The sequence below is a fragment of the Oncorhynchus nerka genome, unplaced genomic scaffold (genome assembly GCF_034236695.1).
Source record: "Oncorhynchus nerka isolate Pitt River unplaced genomic scaffold, Oner_Uvic_2.0 unplaced_scaffold_1574, whole genome shotgun sequence".
Classification (NCBI taxonomy): Eukaryota; Metazoa; Chordata; class Actinopteri; order Salmoniformes; family Salmonidae; genus Oncorhynchus; species Oncorhynchus nerka.
Genome location: NW_027039747.1, coordinates 274 through 16,607, shown reverse-complemented (window position 1 = coordinate 16,607; position 16,334 = coordinate 274). Strand labels below are relative to the sequence as shown.

Below are 16,334 nucleotides of genomic sequence, written 5' to 3'. Positions count from 1 at the left end.
TCACTGTACAAATAAATACGAAGGGGAGTGTATGTCTATATATTTTGATTTACAACAGGATTGATTGAGTCTCTGTAAGACTGCCAAAGCGATTCTCCTTTGCACTGCTCTTGAGAAATTGTTGTTCTGATAACTCATGGCTAAAAATAAGGCCTGCTGACCTACATATAAGGGAGGTCTCCCATCAAATGATTAGTTTCACATTATAATTATATCACATCAATGACATTAAATACAGCTTTAATACTTATTAAATGGACATGTATTCATGAGTGCCAGGATCCAGATCCTGTTCTTGGAAACGTAATGCGTACACATTTTGGCACCTCAACCATTGCTATGACCAGCGTAAATATTTACCCTGGTGAGTCTAAGGAGTGGCAGTGAATGAAGTGGGAATGACCATTTAATGGCCATTTTTTCAAGCGATTAATGAACTATGGTATGATTATATTGCTATATCATTAAAATAAGAGGTTAGGGCATCAGTGCAGAGTCCAATTTCTCTGGTTAGATGGGCTGACATGTCTTCCTGTTGATGGAATTAAAATGTTGATATAATTTCAAGATTAATTGAAAGCTGCAGTACAGTACATACAGCAAGACATAAAGCAAGAAAGGCTTTATTAAAGGGGACGTTCATGATATTACAACTTGTTAGATGGTTCCTCATCCTCTGTTTTGCCAGCCCTCCCGAAGTGCATTTCCGGTCAGTACCATGCAAAAATCTGACTATTTGCTTGTGCAAGTGGGGACACTTCTAGCTGAGGAGTAAGTTTCACACAACCCCATGTGCCCTTCACATATGCTTCCATTGATTGATAGCTAGTAGTAGCTAAAGTTAGCTGAAGTGTGTAGTGGCTGTTTAAAGAAAACTGAAGTAAGAGTTACATTTTCTCCTGGCCCACTGACTACTTTCAGGGGAAGAACCATCTAACATCAAGTTGTAAAATACCGAATTTCTAATGTGAGGTTTAGCCAAGCCTAGGTTGCACAATTGGGACTATTCCATTAGTTCCATTATAACAGGCAAGTTAATCTAGTGCAACTCAAATATTTGACAAATGTATTTGACCCAGGTCTGGTATTTTTCTTGCTTCAACTTTGGATCACTAGAAATGTCCTTGTTTTCCATGAAAACATACATAAAATGAGTTGCAAAATGTATAAGAAATATAGTCAAGATGTTGACAAGGTTATAAATAATGATTTTAATTTAAATAATAATTGTGTCCTTCAAACTTTTCTTTCGTCAAAGAATCCTCAATTGCAGCAATTACAGCCTTACCGACCTTTGGCATTCTAGTTATCAATTTGTTGAGGTAATCTGAAGAGATTTCACCCCATGTTTCATGAAGCACCTCCCACACGTTGGATTGGCTTGATGGGCAGTTCTTACATACCATATGGTCAAGCAGCTCCCACAACAGCTCAATAAGGTTGAGATCCAGTGATTGTGCTGACCACTTCATTATAGACAGAATACCAGCTGACTGCTTCTTCCCTAAATAGTTCTTGCATAGTTTGGAGCTGTCCTTTGGGTCAATGTCCTGTTGTAGGAGGAAATTGGCTCAAATTAAACGCCGTCCACGGGGTATGGCATGGCATTGCAAAATGGTGAATTTCCTTCCTTCTTCAAGATCCCTTTTACCCTGTACTAATCTCCCACTTTACCACCACCAAAGCACCCCCAGACCCTCACATTGCCTCCACCATGCTTGACAGATGGCGTCAAGCACTCATCCAGCATCTTTTCATTTTTTCTGCGTCTCACGAATGTTCTTCTTGTGATTCGAACACCTAAAACTTAGATTTGTCTGTTCATAACACTTTTTCCCCCAATCTTCATCTGACCAGTGTCTGTGTTCTTTTGCCCATCTTAATCCATTCTTTTTATTGACCAGTCTGAGATATGTCTTTTTCTTTGCAACTCTACCTAGAAGGCCAGCATCCCGGAGTCGCCTCTTCACTGTTGATGCTGAGACTGGTGTTTTGCGGGCACTATTTAATAAAGCTGCCAGTTGAGGACTTGTGAGCCGTCTGTTTTTCAAACGAGACACTGTAATGTACTTGTCCTCTTGCTCAGTTGTGCACCGGGGCCTCCCACTCCTCTTTCTATTCTGGTTAGAGCCAGTTTGAGCTGTTCTCTGAAGGGAGTAGTACACAGCGTTGTATGAGATCTTCAGTTTTTTGGCAATTTCTCACATGGAATAGCCTTAATTTCTCAGAACAATTATAGACTGATGAGTTTCAGAAGAAAGTTCTTTGTTTCTGGCCATTTTGAGCCTGTAATCAAACCCACAAATGCTGGTACTCCAGATACTCAACTAGTCTAAAGAAGGCAAGTATTAATGCTTCTTTTTTTCAGCTGTGCTAACGTAATTGCAAAAGGGTTTTCTAATGATCAATTAGTCTTTTAAAATAATAAACTTGGATTAGCTAACACAACATGCCATTGGAACACAGGAGTGATGGTTGCTGATAATGGGCCTCTGTACGCCTATGTAGATATTCCATTAAAAAATCTGCCGTTTCCAGCTACAATAGTCATTTACAGCATTAACAATGTCTACACTGTATTTCTGATCAATTTGATGTTATTTTAATGGACAAAAAAATAGCTTTTCTTTCACAAACAAGAACATTTCTAAGTGACTCCAAACTTTTGAACGGTAGTGTATATGTTGTATATGTTAGGGATGCAATGGTACAGTGGGCCCACGGTTCGGTATGTATCATGGTTTGTGGGCCACGATATGGTTTTGGTGTCTTTATATTTAAGAAAAGTGTGTGCTTGTATGAATCTCATACGAGTTTGCAACACGTAGCTCTTCATCTCCCAATCCAGTACATAGTGAACGGTCACAGTGAGGTAGGTTCCAGTACATAGTGAACCGTCACAGTGAGATAGCTTCCAGTACATAGTGAACCGTCACAGTGAGGTAGCTTTGAGTTGCTCTGGAGGTCCAACTATCAATGGTGTGAGCTAGATAGGGTGTCTGTGTCAATTCGTTTTCAATTTCTCTTTGTGATGTTTCATAGAGTTTGGGAATTACTTTGCTGCTGAAATGTGTATTGGAGAGGACATTGTAACGCGGTTACATTTTTAGCATCAGGTGATGAAATCCCGAGTCAGTAAACCACGAATAGGGCTGCAAATCTTTGGCTATGAATACTCCCACTGCTTTCGTTATTTTATTATGTTTTTCTGAATTTGTTGGAAATTGTTGTTGGAAGGCAGCAGCGAGAAATTGTTGTGTTTTCGCAAACGAGTGAACTCTCCTAGCTCCAGCTCCACCTGCAAGGGATATGGCCGGGTGATGGTGACGTAAATGACACATTATGTAAGAAGTGTTTCCACTCGAGTAGAGGACAGTGTCAAAGCAATGCTTGCAGACTGTACTTTGTTTGTTTACGGTCTTTTTACCCTCGTCGTCGTATTGAACGCTGAATCCAAAATGTTCCCACACAGCGGACTTGAAAGACGGCGGTGCCTCTTCAAATTTGCTTCTCTCTGTCTCGCTAGCACTCGCCATTGTCATGTTGGAGCTGAGAGAATATTTGTTTTTAGTTTCCCATATCTTCATGGGGCCCCTTTAGGGAGGTTTCCTACTGAGATATCATTTCACGTCGTCTATTGGTTGTTTAATGGGGAAGGGGTTGTGGTCACTGCGGTTGCCACATTTTGAGACATTGCTATGGAGTAAAGTTTGTCACCCCTCAGGAGACCCCTAACGGCCTGTGGCCCCAAGCAGTTGCCTGCCAAGCTTGTTCACAAACTCCGCTTCTGGTTCTGTGGATCTGAATGTACAAAGTGTATGTAGTCTGCAATGCAATAAGCAAGTTTTGGAAATGATCGGAAAATGACAGGCATAACGTAATTCCGTGGTTCATGTGTGCGTATTGAACCGTAGGAGGTGTACAGAACGGTCCGACTACATACTGTGTACCGTTGCATCCCTAGTATAAGTACCGTCCTGGATATCTGTACCGTTGACCCAAAATAATAATTAAGTTAATTATTGGCCATAGGGATATACAGCACAGAGCTCTCTGGTTGTTGTGTACAGTTCTAAATGGCCCTTCTAGTGTGTCGTCTCCATGGCACTGTGCGCTAATGACTAAAACCAATTATTTTGCTAAATGTTATGGGGTAATTACGCATTATTCTTCTTGTGGCGTTAAAAATGAATACTGGTATAATGTACAAACTGATTTATTTGGTAACACTTTACTTTAAAGTAGGCTACACATACAGTATAAATCAATTATTTGTAGTTTATAAGTGTGTATATAAGTAGCTAAAATGCCTTTATTGTGTCCTATTAGCGATATGTTAGGCTCTAGTTAAGTGTTTTCTAATTCAAGTATTATAAGTCATGTGTTAGCCATGATAAAGGCAATATTATTTAATAAGAGAAAGTTACACAAGAAACATACTTTTTGTAGACATTCTCCCATTCCTCTCTTCCCTCATCAACTCATCCCACCCCTCTGACTTCAAAATGGCCCGAGTTGCTTTCCCCTCAAGAAACCAACACTCATCTAACGTCAAAAACGATATACCTGTATCCCTACTTTCTTTTCTTTCCAAAACACGAGTGTGCCGTCTCTGATCAACTTTCTCGTTATTTCTCTCCGAACGACCTTCTTGACCCTAACCAGTAAGCCGTCAAGACGGGTTACTCAACCGCGAATGCTCTTCTCTGTTTTACGGAGGCTCTCCGCACTTCCAAAGCTGACTATCTCTCCTCTGTTCTCATCCTCCAAGGTCTATCTGCTGCCTTCAACATCGTGAACCATCAGATCCTCCTCTCCACCCTCTCAGGGCTGTGGGTGTCAGGATCTGCACACTCTTGGATTGGATCCTACCTGGCAGGCCGCTCCTACCAGGTGACATTGAGAGGATCTGTGTCTGCATCACATACTCTCACTACTGGTATCCCCCATGGCTCGGTTCTAGGCCCTCTCCTCTTCTCTCTATACGCCAAGTCGGCTCCGTAATATCCTCACATGGTCTCTCCTATCATTGCTACACTATGACACTCAACTACTTTTCTCCTTCCCCCTTCTGACACCCAGGTGGGGGCACGCATCTGTGCGTGACTGGCAAATATCTCAACGTGGATATCAGCCCACCACCTCAAACTTAACTCAACAAGACGGAACTGCTCTTCCTCCAGGGGAAGGCCTGCCTGCTCAAACACTTCTCCATTACGGTTGACAACTCCGAAGTGTCGCCCTCTCAGAGTGCAAAGAACCTTGGCGTGACCCTGGACAACATCCTGTCGTTCTCTGCAAACATCAAAGCAGTGACCCGCTCCTGCATGCTCTACAACATCTGTAGAGTATGACCCAAGTTCTCTCATGTTACCCCGCTCCTCCGCACACTCCACTGGCTTCCAGTCAAAGCTTGCATCCACTACAAGACCATGGTGCTTACCTATGGAACAGCAATAGGAACTGCCCCTCCCTAACTTCAGGCTATGTTCAACTTGTTACCATTTACTTTCAAGGATACGACTGTATGTTTAAATTACAAGATGGTATCAATATCCTTAATAATCTTGGCAAAGGTCTAGTTGGGGATACAGTTTATGTAGAATCTTTCTAACCCTTGTGTGAAATTCATGAATAGCTCAGTGACAATTGCATTTTCAAATCATCAATCACATGATGCTTTGCAACAAGAACACAGTTTTCAACAATACCTTCCGTTCAATCACAGTTTTAATGGCTGTATTTTTAATCCTAAAGGGGGTTTTCATGCCAAAACACTCATTTTGAACCTCAGTTCTGGGTCGTTCCATTTGATTTCATTCACTTTTTGTCCACACCCCTTTTGATTTGAACAAAACCTTCCATAAATATTTGCCCATGGTAGAAGTGGTCAGAAAGCGGAGCTAGAATTGCTCAACGTTGACCTATTTTGCATACCCCATCTCACCATGAGACATCCATGTCTTCAGCACTGGAAAGGGTAAATGGTTGAGTATGTCATCATTTAAAACCTTGCAGACAGTGTTGTAAGACTATTTCAACTTAAATAGGAATGCCTGTTCTATGATCTATATTTCTATGATTTCAATTAGGTTTGTATGGAAGATTGACAAAACAATTTAAAACAACTGATGTTCCCATTCAAGTCAACATTCTCTGATGTGGGGACCTCCAACCATCTTTGTGCTACCATTTGAAAGTAGAAATGTTGATTTTATCTGTCAAAACATGACACCATTGTCAGTCACAACATAAACACCTCAGATGTTCTAAAATACACTCTTAAGCTACAATATATGCGAAGATTGAGTACATGCATTTTTAGATAATTGATGTTAGAGGTAAAAAAAAAATATATATATATTTTTCAATTATTATTATAAAATAGTTTGACTACCCTATTTGCAAGCTTTTAAATAATATCAAACTAAACCGTTGATCTTTTCCAGTGATGAAGACATGGATGTCTTAGGGTAGGGTGGGGTATGAAAAAGGGGTCAACTTTGAGCACCTCTATCTCCTAAATGTTTTGGCATTCAGGTCCAAAGGGTTACTTTCTGACTACTTCTACGATGGGCAAAAATGTATAGAAAGTTTTGTTCAAGTTAAAAGAGGTGCAGTCAAAATGTTATTGAAATCAAATGGAACGACCCTTATACAAGAATATTGATATAAGGACATGAGGTGGTGGAGCTACATTCCACAGCAGCACATAATCACATTGTGCATTACAACAATACTAATGGCATTTTGAAAACGTTTCGTGTTTATAAAACAATTCATTAGTAATGTAACCAAGGGTTTTCTTTCATATTAAGTCATGAGCAGCATTGCCATTGTGTGTAAAAACTCTTTGTGATAAGAGAAACAATAAGAAATTGTAGCCTCAGTGTAAGGACAATAGATTGAGTCAGTAATCACTCTTATCAGAGGAACACACCTGCAGTGTGTTATGTTGGTCTGTTGAATGAGTCATCAAAAGATAAACAAAACATATTAACACAAACACTTTTTGAACTGTTTTGGTGTTTATTCAGTCCATATATATATTTTAATAAATAAATAAAATAATTCTAATAGATAACTAATGCAACAATAATGGTTATGGACAGTGTCTCCTGAATGATGGGTCAGGGATATATCCTCCTGGGTTGTGGTTCAACTGAAGACTAGGTTGACACATGCGTTTATTTGGTTGGTCTCAATAAATATTGGAACTTGGTCACAAGGTAAACAAATCTAGGAACCACTTGTTTATGACACCTCTTTCTGTGCAATGAGCAAATGGGGTTTAAACCTCTTATACTGAATTGAGAGGGCCATGAACTCCTTTGGATGGAGCCAATCCTTCTGCCACACCTTCACGTCTATTAGAACTTAAGACCCTCCTTTCACTCAGGTGGTATAAAACCAAGCTAAATACCTTTCTCATACCACCTGTGTTCACTACCCAGAGGATGACCATGGGGACAACACAGACACCCACATGGGTGTTAATATGGATGGCTCTGGCGATTGGTTTAACTGCCTCTCAAAGTGGTAGGTAGAATCCGTGATTTTGATTTACATGAAACCTTGTACTTTAGTGTTGACAGGGCTAAACTGTATGTTACTGTATGTCATAGCGCTCTCATAATAGCTCCAATGTTTATCTCATTGGACAGCCTAACAATGAGGGAATATGCTCAGTCCTGCCTTTATGTGCCTTTTAAGCATGGGTTATGATTGATGAACAGGTAAATGTAGGATTGGCAAGAGAACTACATAACAGAGCCTGAAATATACAGGATTCCATAATGATTTACAGTAAAACTTCATGTAACGTAATAACATAAACTTTGATTTCAGAGGATACAACAAAGGCCACAGTTAACATCATCCCCTCAATGTCAAGGATGCCTGAGATTGCAGGTAAGCTTCATAATACATGTGCTATACAGATGCATGAGCCCTGAGGATGATGACAATGATTAACACTGCAGCCTTACATATCCACAGACAATGGTGAAAGGACAATAACCATGATGGAGACAGTCATAACAAGTAGTGCAACAGGTTTTGTGGATTAGCTGTGGTTTAAAAGCAAGAAGTAGGCTAGCTCATTCATTTATATTTGAAGTTCATAAACATAATAGACATTGGATGTACTTTGAAAAGTCTTGGTATTTTAGTTGATTAAATATTGAATTTGGCGATTACTACTATAGCCCATGGAAACGCATTGAATAACACATTTATAAATGCCATAAATCTCTGGAGACATAAGAAATCTCAGGGAACATTTGTGTTTTTTTTACACATATTTAACCCCTTTTATTTTGTTGGCACAAAACTACCTCCATACTTCCATTAAATTGTATGGGTTTACTTCAGACGAGTCCCGTGACACTTGTGGGGGTCGTAGACCAAACGGTTCGAACGCAAAAGACAGAAGTTGGCACATCGGCGGTACCGACATCAGATGAGTTCTGTGACACCATAGAGTGGTCATATTAGCTAGTAGGCAAAATCGTTTGGACGCTAAAGACGTTTTGGTGAGAATACCGATTTTCAGGATGTACCCTGGTGTGACAAACAGCTCTGTGCCTCTGCTACTTTCAACCGCAGATGCGGAAGGTTGACATATGTGGATGCGGTGGATTGAGACTCAGACCCATGCAAAACAGATATCCTTAGCTTAAACTGACAGATTTTTATGAGGATTTTTTTATTATGTTAATTAGATTGACACACTGGTGCGTCAGTAGACTCTTTTGTGAGTGAGTAAAGCATATCTAGCAGTCAACCAATGGACTCCTAGTTAAAAGCAAGGTTTTACGACGGGCAAAAATGGGAAATAATATCTGCTCCCCGTTACCTATTCATTTCTTTCTAAATATCTAAAGATAAAACCTGCTGAGTTGTATGCTATCATAGCTGAATTGGTTTTCCTTTCCCCCAGGAGTGAGTCCTATACATAATGGCCAAGTCTGCAGTACGTGGGGTAACTACCACTTCAAGACCTTTGATGGAGACATCTTTCAGCTCCCCTCCACCTGCAACTATGTTGTGACCTCACTGTGCCATAGCAGTTATGAGGATTTCAACATCCAGATGAGACGGCAGGTGGTGGACAACCAGCCCACCATTAGCAAGATCACCATGAAGCTGGATGGCACAGTGGTGGAGCTATCCAAGGGTTCCATTGTTGTTAATGGGAATAAGTAAGTTCCTCAATAATTTCTCATGGAACTGTATTTTTTAATCAGTGCTCAAGTATTTGGATGTTTTATTGTTGTCCCAGTCGCGTTGACTTAACAGATTAGACTCAACCTTATACTGTGTAATTATGCTCAAGCACATATTTACAGTGAAAGAGATGAGAATGTTGTTTTTAAAGTATCAATGAAAATGTCAAAAAATGAAGTCAATTGAGCTAATGTAAAAGTGGTTGGTCTGACTAAGTTCTAGTTGAATCTAGTGCTTTGTCTTCCTCTTCCTCCAGTGCCACCTTACCATTCAGCCAGTCTGGTATTCTCATTGAAGAGACTACCTCCTACATCAAGATCAAAGCAAAACTGGGATTGGTAGCCATATGGAACCAGGATGATTCCTTCTTGGTAGTACAACAATTATGCATTTATGAATATTTCTAGGTGGAGTTAGGTTTTTGCGGTGTGGTCAATGTCTACATTTGTGCTGTGGTGGGCACTGTGTTAACAACAGTTAAGGTAGTCCTAATCTATAGTTATTTTATTAAGGAATAGGTTGTCACTCCTGTTAAATCTTTGTTTTGTTAGTCACTTCCCGTTTTTGTCGAGTGTTATGCGGTTATGGAGGTAAAATGTCACCCTGAAATGTCTAATGGTCTTCTATTTCAGGTGGAGATGGACATCAAATTCAGAAATAAGACCTGTGGTCTATGTGGAGATTTTAATGCAATTCAGCAATTTGATGAGTTCTATAGCCATGGTACATTTTCACTGACAATATCAACACATCAACCATTGCCTATTATTTGGAATACAGTTGACATTTAACAATAATTGGATTTATTTTTATGCCAAAGGTATGAAATTGTCCGCTGTCGACTTCGGAAACTTCTGGAAATTGGATGGTCCCACTGAAAGCTGTACTGAAAACACACTGCCTTCAAATCAGAAATGCCCCAATCTGGTAGGTTACACTTTATTGCTTATGATAAGAATAGGGATATTGGCTAGGCTGCTGTGTACTTAACAAACATGTGGGGCCTGAAATGACTGACTCCTGATAAAGATTTGCAAAAATGACTGTTTACTGCTACAGTATATTGTGTGCTCCATTACTTGGAAAATTATATTATTTTATACTAATACAATTGCTCTGAGAAAGAGATTTTGTTTATACGTCATATTTTCTTTCTCTCCAGTCAAGGGTCAAAATTATTGACACCCCTGTTTTCAATACCTTTCAATACCACACCTTGCAAATAATGGCACTGAGCCATTTTCTAAAATGTTTTATGAGTTGGAGAACACATTCTGAGGGATTTTAGACCATTCCTCCATACAGAATCCTTCAAAATCCTTGATATCCTTTGTCTGTGCTTATGGGCGGCCCTCATTCAAACCACAGATTTTCAATGAGTGTCAAGTTCGGAGACTGAGTTGATTTGATGTGTGCATGGGGTTATTGTATTGCTGGAAGATCCACTGAATGCAAAGTGGCAGTGGCAACAAGGTTTTGGCAAAAATGTCCAGGTACTGGGTAAAGTTCATGATTGATATTTACAAGAGCTCCAGGACCAGTGGATGCAAAATAGCCCCTTTTTGCAATGGCCATCTCAGTCTTTCTTTGAAACCCATTGAAAATCTGGGGTTTGAATTAAAGAGGGCAGTCCATAAGAACAGACAAAGGGACATCAAAGATCCTAAACAGTGAAGGCTGCTGAGGGAAAGACGGCTCGTAATAATGTCGGGAACGGAGTAAAGGGAATACCATTCCACTAATCGCTCCAGCCATTACCACGAGCCCGTCCTCCCCCAATTAAGTTGCCACCAACCTCCTGTGGTCCTAATTTGTTCTCCAACTCCTAAAACAGTTTGGAAAAAGGATTATTGCAGTTTTCCTCACAAGGTGAAGTACTGAAAGATAGTGAAAACAGGGATGTCAATCATTTTGACCCGTACCTTTCTGAGATTATTTTTATTTACTTTTTAAACAAAATCTCTTTCTAGAAGCAATCGTATAAATATAAAAAAATATATATTTGACCAAATCTGTTTTGCATTTATTTTATACAGTAATTTCTGCTCTTCTTTATCAAGGGTGTCAATCATTTCAGACTCCACTGTATTTTTCCTAATTATAACATCTCTCTGTTTTTGTTTGATAGAAACCAGTTTGTGAGCAGTTGCTCTCCGGTCCTGCCTTCAGCAGCTGTAAGGACTTGTTGGCCATCGACTCATTTGTTGAGGCCTGTGTATCTGACCTGTGCCACTGTGATAACAGCACCAACTCCTTCTGCCTGTGCAACACTATCTCAGAGTACTCCCGTCAGTGTGTTCACGCAGGGGGGGAAGCCCAAACAATGGAGGACTGAACAGTTCTGCTGTAAGCATGCCCTTACTCCCCGTATCAACATTCAAATCGCACATTGGTTGGTTGCAACAGAGTACTCATATTTTGACATAACCTTACCTTTGCAGATAAGACATGCCCCTTCAACATGGAGTACCAGGAGTGTGGAAACCCCTGTGTTGACACCTGCTCCAACCCTGAGAGAGGCCAGCTGTGTGAGGACCACTGCTCAGATGGCTGCTTTTGTCCTCCCGGTAGGCAGACGTATTTAAACGTTCTCTGCACATCCTCTTCTTCAAAGAGATGTAATAAAAATCCATTGGAATGGAGCAGACTGTATACTGATAGAATGCAAAGCAATTGATTCCATATTGTGGACTGGACTCTGTTGCGTTACAAAGGCAATTACGAGTTTGGTGTTTTGTAATGGCCTGGTATACTATCTGATTAATGTGGTATTTAGTTCCTGACACAAGGACAAGTCAGTTGATCAGAATATGTCATGGAGATTCAGAAATGGTCTGTCGAGACAGAAAAATACTGTGAATTTAGATTTTGGAGTAAAACAAAAGACATCGTTACTAGGTGTTGCCTATGTAGGGCAGTAGGTTGGGATGGAGACATAATAAACACATGTATGCTCTCACCCAAAGGAACCGTTTTGATGACGTCAACAAGAACGGTTGTATCGCTTGAGTCAATGCTCCTGCCGCCACAATGGAAAAACCTACGCACCCGGAGAGTCTTATTCAAGCACTTGTAAAGATTGGTAAGAAAACCAGGCTAAGAATTCTGACTTGAGTCTAAAAGGTATTCCAGGGGTGACAATTTGTAAGTTCCATTGAATAATTTATATTTCGCCCTTAGTTCTTGTGCTGGTGGTCAGTGGAAGTGTGTGGACAAGGACTGTCCTGGCACCTGTGCTGTGGAGGGAGGATCCCACATCAACACCTACGATGGAAAAACCTACACCTTCCATGGGGACTGCTCTTATGTTCTGACCAAGGTACAGTACAGTTTCCTCACCAAAGCTCTGTGTGCATGAATCTCATTCACATTAAATACATTTTGAAACTTGCTACCTTCTTTGTAGTTATTATGTCTGTATTACAGCTTTGCCTCCATCTTCTTTACTTTTCTTCTGATATATCCAGTTTTTATGATGAAAATTGTAATATAGAAAATGGCTTTCCAACCATGTTCCCGGGGTGCTACCTCCCTGTAGGTTTTCACTCCAACCCTAATTTAGCACACCTCATTCAAATATTAAGCTGGTTGATGAGCTGATTCAGGTTAGTTACAACTGCGGAATGAGCTAAAACCCACAGGAGAGTAGCTCTCCAGGAACAGAGTTGGGGAGCCCTCATATAGAGCAGTACTAATCATCTTGTGTTGATACATTTATCTATGGAGAAATGTGGGTTGTTCATGTTTACTCTGTCTCTTGTTTTACACTGAGATATTCCTTTTTCAAAAGAATTCAAAGGATATTTCCTTTGTAACAACTTATTTATGTTTTTTTCAGGACTGTGATGGGACGCAATTCACTGTACTGGGTGATCTGGTGCAGTGTGGGCTTTCTGACAGTGAGACTTGTCTAAAGGCTGTTACCCTGTCCCTCTCAGAAGGAGCCACTGTAAGTATTCTTTGACTGACATGCTATCAGCCTTTGACTGCAGTAAATGTTTTTTCCCTAGTGTTGTTAGGTTTTAGACTTTAATGTATAATTTGAATATCATGAATAAGCATATGGTTAAACAATGCCCCTCTATGCAGGTGATCAACATACAACCCAATGGAAAAGCCTTTGTAAATGGAATATATTCTCAGCTGCCCTTTTCTGCTGGTAAGTTACAGTTGCACATTAAACATACAGTACAATCAATGTAGTCATGACTAGGCATACATGAAACTTGTGTCCTACAGTTAAAGCACATCATTGTATGGGGAATACATAATGATACATGGGAATGTTGTGATGGTGATGCAGCTTTATCATTCAACACTGACACATATATATTACTTAACATTAAATTCTGAATCTTACTCATTCCTTCCTCTCCCCTTTGTTCCTTATAGCTGGAGTAACTATTTTCAGAGCCTCCTCATTTTTCATCATTGTCCAGACCACCTTTGGCCTCCAGTTGGAAATCCAACTCTCACCAATCATGCAGGTCTATATTGCTGCAAGCACCGTTTGGCAGCAGAGAACTTGCGGTATGTCTCATCATCCATTGACCAACCACCACAGTCCACTGAGGTGTTCATGTTCTAGGAATGATTTATTTTCCCTGTATATAAATACATGTTCACCCTACAGGTCTTTGTGGAAACTTCAACAACAACCAAGGAGATGATTTCAAGGTCCTGAGCGGAGTGACTGAGGGCACAGCCATTGGTTTTGCAAACACCTGGAAAACACGAGCCAGCTGCCCAGACATCAAGAGTAGCTTGAAAGCCCCTGCAGTTTAAGTCTTGACAATGGTATCTGCATGGTTTATCACCTTTCCATGTCTGTTTTAATTGTTATGGAGAACGGTGCAGGTGTTTCTTAAAGTTGGCCTAACTGTGGTTTATTTTTTCACTTTTTCAGAGAAATATGCCCAGCACTGGTGCTCTCAGCTGGCTGATCCTAAAGGGTTGTTTGCTAAATGCCACACAGCAATAAGCCCAGACATGTACAAAGAAGTGAGACCATTTCACCATACTATTCATTTCACACAATTTCCTGAGCATAACTAATTCACAAATGTATGTAACGTGATGCCAGCTGTTATGGGGAATTTGAGAATTACGTTGCTTGCTGTTAGGTATTGTGTATCTGCACAGAATTTGTGCATATTATGCACACACAATTAATTAAAACTATTGTACAGTATAATATGGATGCTGTTCTGACTGTGGTTTTCTATTCAGAACTGCATGTATGACAGCTGTAACTGTGAGAAGAGTGAGGACTGCATGTGTGCTGCCGTCTCCTCTTATGTCCACGCTTGTGCTGCCGAGGGTATCCAGCTCACTGGCTGGAGAGACACTATCTGCAGTGAGTGACAATCACACCATAATACCTAAGAAGATGTGTCAATTGTGGGAGAATAAGATACAAATATTATAAATATTTACATCAAACACTAATTGTTGCCATCCCCAGACAAATACTCCACCTCGTGCCCTAACACCATGGTCTACAGCTACAGCATAAAAAGCAGTGATCGCTCCTGCCGCTGCTACAGCGACTCTGACTTGACCTGTTCAATCACCTTCGGGAGCCTGTGGATGGGTGTGTCTGTTCTGAGGGAACCTACCTGAATGATGAGGGCAAGTGTGTTCCATCAGCCAGCTGCCCTTGTTATTACAAGGGCTCAGTGGTGTCCCCTGGAGAGGTCATCAGCAAGGATGGAACCATGGTATGGACCGAGTTATTTACCTACCTATACTCAAGCTGTATATCAATGTAATTCACTACACATTTTATTTCAAAGGCATATTTTTGAGACTTTATGAACCAAGAGCCTTGGGCCTTGCTTTCCGTAGTGAGCATAGCGACATTCAAGTACCATTAACAACATTTTATTTCAGCAACCTGCAGGAGGGAAAACTCCGTTGCATTGGAGATTCACCCGATCAGCCATGTAAGTTCATGTATATTAATTGTCAAAACAACTCACCATTTTGAGCTATTGTACTGTGCCCAGGCAACACTGAATTTGAAATAAGTCCATTCTTTTAATGGCAATCTTCCAAATCATATATACATTTATGGTGTGTGGTAATAGTATGCTATTGGCAACAGAATCAGGCTATGCATTTTGGAAATATTATCTCTCCATCCCTAGTACACACTTTACAGAGCATATTGATTTGGTGAAAGACACAACAGAGTCATGACACATGAATTCCCTTTATTTTTTCACAGCATGTGTTGCACCAATGGTTTTCTTCAACTGCTCCAATGCAAGCCCAGGAGTGAGAGGGTTAGAGTGTCAGAAGAGCTGCAACATTCTGGATATGGCCTGTAAGTCCCCTATTCACCTCGTCTCCAGGCCATTCTGCACAGCGGATATAAGCTTGTGTACAAAACATTAAAAACACCTTCCTAATATTGATATTAATACGCAATCCGTCTCAATTGTCTCAAGGCTTGAAAATCTTCTTTAACTTTCTCCTTCTCTTCATCTACAATGATTGAAGTGGATTTAACAAGTGACATCAGTAAGGGATCAATGCTTTCAACTGGATTCCCCTGGTCAGTCTATGTCATGGAAAGAGGAGGTGTTCTTAATGTTTTCTACATTCAGTGTATAGTCATATAATGCCCATAGGATTGTGAATAGAAATTGAGTGGAAAATATAAACTTTCATTTTTTTTAAATATATATTTTTATATTAACATACAGGTAACCTCATATCCAAGCTATTGCACACAGAACATATAAGCTTGGTACATCAACGATTTAATTTTGTCCTTAGTGGGATTAACCATATACTTCCATGGGAGTATCTTTACTGAGTAAAGTATTTGTTATCATTTAATTTGAGCGAACCATACGACTGCTAGGCGTAGCTCTGTGCTTGTGGAGTGCTAACGTATGGGGGAGGGTTAGGGGGATGGTGTTGTGGGAGATGATTGGTTGGTAGATTAAGCTGAATAAGCCAATGCCCTGGGAGTTTCTCCTGGTCTTTCTGTATTGGCTAATGGCTAATGAAGGCCAAGTTTGACCTTCTGGTCCACCAGACTCCACGCATTTGAAGCAGGAAGTTAACACAATTTTACACAGCAGATATTCAAATCA

General features: G+C 40.3%; 1 pseudogene; it reads left to right on the top strand.

Annotated features, from left to right (window-relative positions):
• Window positions 1-7,863: 7,863 nt before the first annotated feature.
• On the top strand, window positions 7,864-14,999 carry LOC135568467 (mucin-5AC-like; annotated as a pseudogene).
• Window positions 15,000-16,334: the final 1,335 nt, after the last annotated feature.